Raw genomic sequence first — 8,595 nt, forward strand, 5'->3', positions numbered from 1 at the left:
CATTAGACTGAAAATTTCTAGGTTTCATTATTTTTAACAATTGAGTGTGCTCCATTCTGTAAATGTACATTTTCTTTATCCATTTTTCAATTGAAGAACATCTGGGTTGTTTCCATTTTCTGTAATAGAATAGAAATTTTCTGTTATGAATAGAGCAGCAGTGAACATAGTTGAGCAAGTGCCTTTGTTGGAGGATGAAGCATTTTATTGAGTACATGCCAAAGAGTGGTACAGCTGGGGCTTGAGGTAGATTGATTCTCATCCTTCTGAGAAACCACACACTGATTTCCGTAGTGGCTGTAAAGGAAGGGAAAACTCTAATCAAGATATACTGTATGAAAAAAATTATTTTCAACAAAATAAAACAAACAAATGAATAAATAAGATACCTCTTGAGTTAAGAAGGAATCTTTAAAAAGTACAGATGGAGATTATGTCGAAAACAATTATGGAAAGGATGTCAGGGCAGGAAGTCATGGAAGCAGTCATGCTAGCTCCTTGAAGAAGACCTATGGCTATGATAGTTAAATGGAAATAAGTCCTATATATGTCTATTATTCACACAGGTCTCCTAATGTTCACAACTACTCTGTGTGTGTGATTGTTTTGAAAACTTATTTGGACATTTAGAATACAAGTAAATCTGACACAGAGTATTCTCTGTATAAACAATGTTTGGTATTATTGAATGACCAAAAATTTGTCAATTGTTATAAAAAAATTATCATGGAATTGCTCTCCCTCTCTTCTCACACTCAGAAACCCATGTACACATGCACACAGAGACACAAACACATACCTATCTATCAGAACCACTGTTCAAGACCAGAAGTAAAGCTGCTGATTTACAGGATAAGAATTAAAGAGAGTCAAGATTCTCAGGGAGATTAGCTTTCAAAGCAACTAGTCCACCAACATCAACCAAGCAGATCTATTGGATACCCAGTCATATACAGTGTCAATATTATGACATTAATGGCTACCATGTAATATCCTTTTCTACTCATCAGGCACACCGTGTGCACAGGAGTTTCTCACTTAATCCTTGCATGCATCTAGCTAGGAGGTAGCACAGCCACCTCGTCAACCCAGGTAGGATGCTGCCATTCTCCAATCCTCTGCACTCTGCCATTTCCTATAATACCAGGACACATGCACTATAGCAGTCTATAATAATATAGTCAGTTTTGTGTAAATCCATTTCTTGTCTGAGGCTTATCAAATCCTGATGCTACTACTTTCTACTACAGGAACTTGGACAACGAGCGTTAGGCCAAGATTCCCTCCTCTGATATTGCACTTACACATTATACATTAGCCTTTTCTTCAGAAGACCACAAAATTATTTAAAACGTTTGGATGTCTAATAGCTTAGTCACACTGGATAACTCTGAGCCTGATCAAGGCCTGGTAGGAAACCTCTATACTGAGGCAATCTTCTTCCCCAACATTTCTCCACCTATAAACTGAAGTCCTACTGCTGAGGACACACACACACACACACACACACACACACACACACACATACACACACAAACACACACTTCTCAGCCAAGGATAGCTATGGACAGGCCACAACACATAGTCATAAATTTACTTGAAACATTATGAGGAGTTGGAAAGATGACTCAGTGGTTAAGAGCATTTGCTGCTGTTGCAGTTGACTCGGGTTCATTTCCCAAAACCCACATGATGATTCGCAACCACCTGATCCAGAGAATTCAATGTTCTCTTCTGATCGTGTGACACTAGACATGCATGCAGCACACATATATACATATAAACAAAACAGTCATGTACAATAAAGCTAAAAGATAAGATAATTATTAGTTTTCTAATCATTTCTGAATAGCTCAATCCTTGAGCAGGAACTTTGTAAATGACAACACCTATCTCAATAGTTGAGAAACCAGTCAGTCTCCATTTTGTTCCTCGGAGACATTTTGAGTCTGTAGTCAAGTTTCTGTTATGAAACTTAAGTTTCTGTTTCTTGAAGCTAGGCTGCACCCCACCCCACCCCCATATTCATAGAATGTATAGAACACCACCACCCCCAAAACACTCATTCCCAAAAATGTTGTGCCATGCCCCACTTTCCTTAAATGTCTGGTCTCACTTCTACAACCATGCTTATGTGAAAAATCCCCACCCTGAGATTTTTGCCCTTGAGAAATTGGCTCAGGGCTGATCCCATGAAGTCTCCTTTGGTACACAAAGCCACAGATTCAGTTCCAATATGTACACAAAATAAAGTTTACTTTAATTTAGCCATCATTTGGATCAATGAGTGTCAAAAGGGTGGCCATAGCTGAATCAGTCTGGTAATGAGTACCTCTTTCTCTCTGACAGTGAGTTTTACATTGTTTTCTTTGGTTTACTTGTGATACACATTAGAGCTTGGGTTTGAGGCAGGCTAGTCTGTGAAAGTTTATGCTACTCTCAGCACGCTGAGTTAACTCACTTGTATAAAAATGGATTATGCACCATTTCAGAGATGCCAATGTCAACCAAGTCATAGAAACCAAGTTTCTATGTGTGGGCCAGCAGACTCTTCATCGATATGGCACTAGACCACAGTGATCCCCTAGTTTTAGTCACCATGTTAAGGGATATCACTTTCATGACTTCTGCTTCCTGCATATGAATATAGGTGACTGCTCTCTCTCCTGGCACAGATTAGTGAAGCAGTGCAATTAATTCTACCATTCTTCCTACCAGGGTTCTGAAGGCAAAGCCTGGACCATGCCAGTCCCAGGAAACCAGACTCAGCCCCATGTTTCCAGAAGTCCAATTATAAATAGATAATCCTACAGAGCAGGAAAAGGACTTCAATTCTATGTGGCCACAATGGTAAAGGAACAAAGAAGTGTAGTAACCCTCTGCCACCATACATACAAGTACACTTTGGGGTCCTAACATGAAGCTTGGATTTAAATAGAAGGCAAGATGTATGTATAATTAGTCTTGGTCAAGGTGTGAGCCTACGCATCACAGACTCATCATTGTCTCAGCTCCTGACTCACCTACTTTACCAGACAAATTGTCAGATTGTATAAAATCTCTGTCTAAAGGTGCTTTCCCCCGTAGCTGGCAGTATGCTTCTGCCTTAACCTTCTACAATGGGAAATTTTAATGCCTTAAGTTCCACTGTTTCAATAGTTTGATGGCCAAGTAGCAGGGCACATGTGTCTTCTTGAATATCTTAATTCTTGCTGAGATGTTAATATGTCCTCTCTTTTTATGAAAATTGATATTTTCATGAGCATTTGAGAAGTATTCAATAGATACAAGTATCAAGTGCATATTGAACATGAAGTGTTTTGTGTTGAAGAAGGAATGATTGAGTAGTGACTGCTACTCTATGCCTTGTCCCTCACCAATTAAAGCTTTCCTGTGTGCCGGGAAATATCATTTGCTATAGCCCCAGAGGAACTCTATCCTGCCTTAGGTAACAAGGAAATGAAATACACAGTTCCTTCTAGTCATCTCCTTGTATGAACGCTTTCTTATGACTTTTGGGAAGTCCACCTGTGTACTAAGTCAATATATACTTAAGCAACTCTCAACAACGTGTGGGTGTGTTATAGACCCAGGTAATAGAAATACTACACAGGCATTTGAGATGAGTTAAGGCTGGAAATGCAAGATGCAAGTTGTCCTTCCAGTTTCCTGGTAAATAAGTAGTTCCCTGAAAATGAAAGTTTCTACTGATTTGAAATAGACCCTAAGGTGATCCAAGCAGGGCAAAGCCCAGATCAGTTCAAAGCCGTGTGAGAAGCCATCCTGGCTGCTGTCTACCTGTAAAGTATATAAACTATCACTCTACTTCTAGAGCCTATCTGTAATTGTCTTCCAAATCTTCCTCCCAGCCTCATCAAAATATTTTATTTATATAAAAGAAATCAGATGGACACTTCCTCAGAAGTAGGAAAAAGATATGCTGAAGAAAATCACTCTGCCTGTGTCCTGCTGGGCACATTAAAGCCACGAATAAAGCACCAGAAGAACAACCTATGACAAATCTGAGGACTTGAAATGAGTCCTAAGAACTCACGGCAGTCCAGGTGAAAACCCCACGCTTTGCCAATCCTGCTGGGTTTCAAGGAAAAAGAATTGTCGCTTCTAGTTCCAACTACCCTCCTGGGAAATTTCACTTGAAAAATTCATTAGATGCAATTATCCCCTCCATAAATTTTACTGTCCCCTTCATAGGCTCGAGTCAGTGGAGAGCACGCAAAAATGACTTGAAAAAGCAAGTGACAAATGCTAGGCTTGGCTTGAAATTATCTTAGAGATACCAGGCCAGGGAGCCACCGGATATAAACAGAAAGAGCAGGCACCTCTACCATGAATGCATACCACACACTGTTGGCTTGATTCATAAAAAGACCGGCCATGTCAGGTATGTGTGTGTAATGAGCTACCCAAAACTCAGTGACTCAAAAGAACATAATTTCCATTATTTCTCTTGCATGCTTACACTGGCTGGGGCTTGATGGCTCTGAGACAGTTGGAAACATCTTGACACCATGTACTCATTCTCCTCCTCCTTCTGGAACCATGCTATGATTTGACTCTGAAGTGTTCCCACACAACTAAGTGCCTATTCAGTGTATGGTCCCCAGTCAGAGGTGCTATTTCAGGTAGAGCTGGGAGATTTAGGGGAAACGGTCTGAATGAAGGTCACTGGTGGAATCCCTTTGAAGGCACGCCGAGTCCATTGTCCTATCCTCTCTGTCTCTGATTCCCATCTGGTGTGAGGGGGGCATCAGCTTCCTCCACATGTTCCTACCACCATAAGGGTCTGCCCTTGTATGGTACCCAGCAACCCTAGACTGACCTCTGTGAAGCTATGAGATGGCCCCTCCTACTGTCAAGATGTGTTCTTGGGTATTTTAGTCACAGTCAGGCAAGTAACTAACAGGGCAGCTGGACCCTGAGGATAGTCTTCCCAGCAAGTGACAAATGGGGAGCCTACAGTACCACTCATTCAGCCTCTGCTTAATTCACCTCTGACAACCAACAACCCAGTGGCCCACAGTAAGTCATCTGAATGAGTGAGGCCCAAATCAACAAACAAGGAAATGCATCCTCCCTTCTCAGGGGTCAGAGCTGTGGAGGCAGATACAGAAGGTCCTTCCTGTGTCTGCCGTCAGCTGGAGAAGACACTCTTCTAGGAATCTAGACTCCTTTCTTCCTTAGAAACATTCTTTTATTTTATTTTATTTTATTTTTTTGGTACACATAGGCACAGAATTGGATAGAAACAGGACATATCTGACTTGCTGGGGTTCACTTGTTACACATGAGAGGAGAAAGGAGAGCCAGACCCAGCACCAACTGCTTGCTTCAAGAAGCCTTCTCCAGAAGGACCCAAGGGAAGTCTGTAAGCCTCCCACTGCCCAGCACCTGGAAGAGAGACGGTGGCCAGCTCCTCAGGCAGCCTTTTTCCAAGTCTTGAGTGGGACCCTGGAAGTAGAGAAACCCCAGCCATCATCAAAGAAAGATGTCATTAAGGTGCTTCAAAAGGAGAAAGCAACATTTAAGGCTGCAAGAGTAAACCCTCATCCCAGGGCCTTACCCTTCCATGGGCTGTCACTGTCATTTTGACAAACCAAGAGAAAGTGATTGAAGCAACTTCTCTGCAGAATGCCTACTGATACATGATGATTCTGATAGGACGTTTCTCCTCCATGCTGTGCTCTGGAGAAGGAAGAAAAGGTTGCACCAGTTGGCGTTATCCCCTGCAACATGCTGTAATTGAAATACAGTTAAAGTGACTTGCATTTTTAGTCCTTCTGAAACAAGACATCCAACATCGCCAATGTAATGGTTGCACAGCTTCCTTCAGATTCTGTGTCATCCCAACCCTTTGCTGGTGACTTTTGTCTATGTAGTTACACTATGACTGCTGTTGCCTCTGCTTTCACATTCACATTCCACATCTGAATAAGGCAACAAGCCTTTTCTGTGTGGGCATTTATTTATATAACAAAGCTTTCTTGGATAACTTCTCCCTCTGTATTCCTGAGATAATGGCCTTCAACGTGGCTGCAACACTTCAAAGCAAACTTGTAGCTCTTCAGCCAATTTCAGAAGGAATAGAGAGTATGAGTTCTATTTAATCACAAAATAGATTGTCTGTGACAGAAACAGATCATGGTAAGACTTGTTAGCATCTGTCTAGTCCTCTGATCTCACTAAATATCTGTTTTGAGAAGTCAAAGGTGCTCCAGTTTTCCCATCAGGGAACAGCGTTAAGTAGATCTCCATTGTTCTGTTCATATCCAGGACCCCTTGAGTGTCACATCCACCCTGTTCATGGCCCCTGGTCCTGCTAATCGGTAGAGACCTACCATAGTACAAAATTGTGAGATAATAAACCATGGTGGAGACTCAGTGGGTACACATCTGAGACTTAGACAACTCCCCACTCCCTGCCAGATTCCTGGCCTGGAACATGTGCCACACTCCCCACATGAGGAAATGTGACCTGTGGTCACGTAGGACCAGAATAGAGTTCTCCATGCTAATGAGGTACCTAGAGGTCCTGAGGGCTTAGCCAGTAAGCTTCCATTCCCAGACACTCCTCCCTTCGAAAGGTATTTAATCTACAGTCCATCCTGAGAAGTTAGTATGGTAAGGTATGCACCCATTTTCCATGATGAAGAGCCAATAAATGATAGAGAGAAGCATAGACTCTCTCTTTCATCTACCCTGCCATGGGTAATACGGAAAGGCCTTCACCTACAGAGCCACAGCTAAATCCCCTATAGAAGGCCCCTGTGTGCTCCCACACAATCTCCACCAAGCTAAGAACACTAACCCCTGAGTTAAGCAGGAGCTCCCCATTCCCCTGCCCCAGACTAGAGGCTGTCCTCGGCCTGTGGGTCCCAGGCTCCATTCTTGGCTCTTCTGTGTTTCCCAGAGGCACCGGGTTGGCCAAGGGTCAGAGAACTCCTTCGGCCCCAGCCTCGTTGCAGGCCCAGGGACCCCTGCACCAGCTCAGGCTTTCTCACGTCTCAGACTGCACTTTCCCACGCCTGCAGCTCTGTCTCTGTGCTCCGCTAAAGCCCAGCACCCGCGCAGTGACAGTGGTAGAGATGAACGTGGACCAACACAAAATGTGGTGACATTTTCTATGTCAGATAAGGCACAAGCATGAGACCAATATTGGTCAATGAAAAAAAATGGTATGGCCTGTGATATTGTCTGAGAATGGCCTGTGATATTGTCTGAGAAAGATTTCCTATCAGGGTCCATCAGAAGAGTTTGTGAAGACTCTCAGCTCACAGTACTTCTCCAGCTGCTTCAGCCTCTAAACTCAGCGACATGAGTTACAACAACTGTTTTGAATCAATGAGGTAACAAGATCATCACACATAAAATGAAGAAGTGCAAGGATAACTGCAGTTATTGATAAGATCAATCAGAGGTCCACCTTCTCCTGGCTTTAACATAGCCAATGATAAAAATCCTACTTGCCTATGTGGTTTTTAGAGCTTGCTTGTTTGTTTTGCTTACCAGCACAGCAATCCTAAGCACTGAAACTGCCTGAAAGAAATAATCCTATATCAGAAGCTATTTTTTTTACCTATTGTTTGGGTGTGTACACGTGCAGGCGTGTGTGTGTGTGTGTGTGTGTGTGTGTGTGTGTGTGTGTGTGCGCACGCGCGCGCATCAGAAAGAAGTTTGATGACATCTAGGCTATGGATGTAGTAGGGTGTGGGTAAGTCCTAGGAACAATTGCTTTTCAACAGGCAGGAGAGGCACTATTTGGCTGTTTATCTGCAGAGCACTTAGGCAGCAGAGTCTAAGCAGAAATAGGACACTGTTGCCTGATGGTGACCAAGTCCTGTCAGTGCCCCAGTTCTTGGTATTCTTGCTGCCTCTGTCAGCACAAGGTTAAGTCTCATCAGAAGGAAACACAGCATGAGCCCAGGAAGCTGAGATACAAGGGCTGGTTTAAAAACCCCTGCAGAGTGGTCATTCATCTCATGATCTCATACAAATTCATACAGAATGAGAATACTTAGACTGTGCTAGTTTCCATAGATACCCAACTCCTCCCACCAATCTGCACCCTGCTTGAAAGCAGCATGGACAAAATTGTTAAGTCAGTAGTGCTTATAGTTGTTCATTGTGTTATGGGGTTGGGGTTGGGACTGAGGGCAAATCAGAAACTCAGTTCATAATGATCAGAAAATAACCACCCTTTGCTCATGCCTTCCTCCTCCCATTTAAACAAAGCATTAACATGGTTATTTTAATGACAAGCCATAGGTATGCAGTGTGTATCCCAGGTTTCTACAACTGAGCTAACGCTTTATGAAGTCACCTGGACAGCAGTGCCTGGAGCACCACAGGGTTTCTGCTCTACCTCCTTCAGGGTGGAATGTTTACACAACTGCCTAGAATTCCTCCTGGAAACCATTGTTTCTCCCACCATTGTCAGCTTTACATGGTTGTGACAAGCCCGTGAGATAAACAACTCAAGGAATGAAGCCCTTTTCTACTCTTTTGGTTGTACACATTTGTGCCCATGATCCCTCAGATCCAGGGGACCCTTGGCTCTGCAGCTTCTAGGCCACGATA

General features: G+C 43.0%; 1 long non-coding RNA gene across 1 annotated transcript; it reads right to left on the bottom strand.

The window, feature by feature from the left end:
• Positions 1 to 5,189: 5,189 nt before the first annotated feature.
• LOC102556466 (uncharacterized) lies at positions 5,190 to 8,393 on the bottom strand. The gene is made up of 3 exons (XR_015639103.1): positions 8,339 to 8,393; positions 5,582 to 5,703; positions 5,190 to 5,469 (listed from the first exon to the last, which is right to left on the bottom strand). It is a non-coding gene; the product is annotated as an uncharacterized LOC102556466 (long non-coding RNA).
• Between the last annotated feature and the right edge of the window lie 202 nt (positions 8,394 to 8,595).

Source organism: Rattus norvegicus, chromosome 15 (genome assembly GCF_021556685.1).
Source record: "Rattus norvegicus strain SHRSP/BbbUtx chromosome 15, alternate assembly SHRSP_T2T, whole genome shotgun sequence".
In the NCBI taxonomy this organism is placed as follows: domain Eukaryota; kingdom Metazoa; phylum Chordata; class Mammalia; order Rodentia; family Muridae; genus Rattus; species Rattus norvegicus.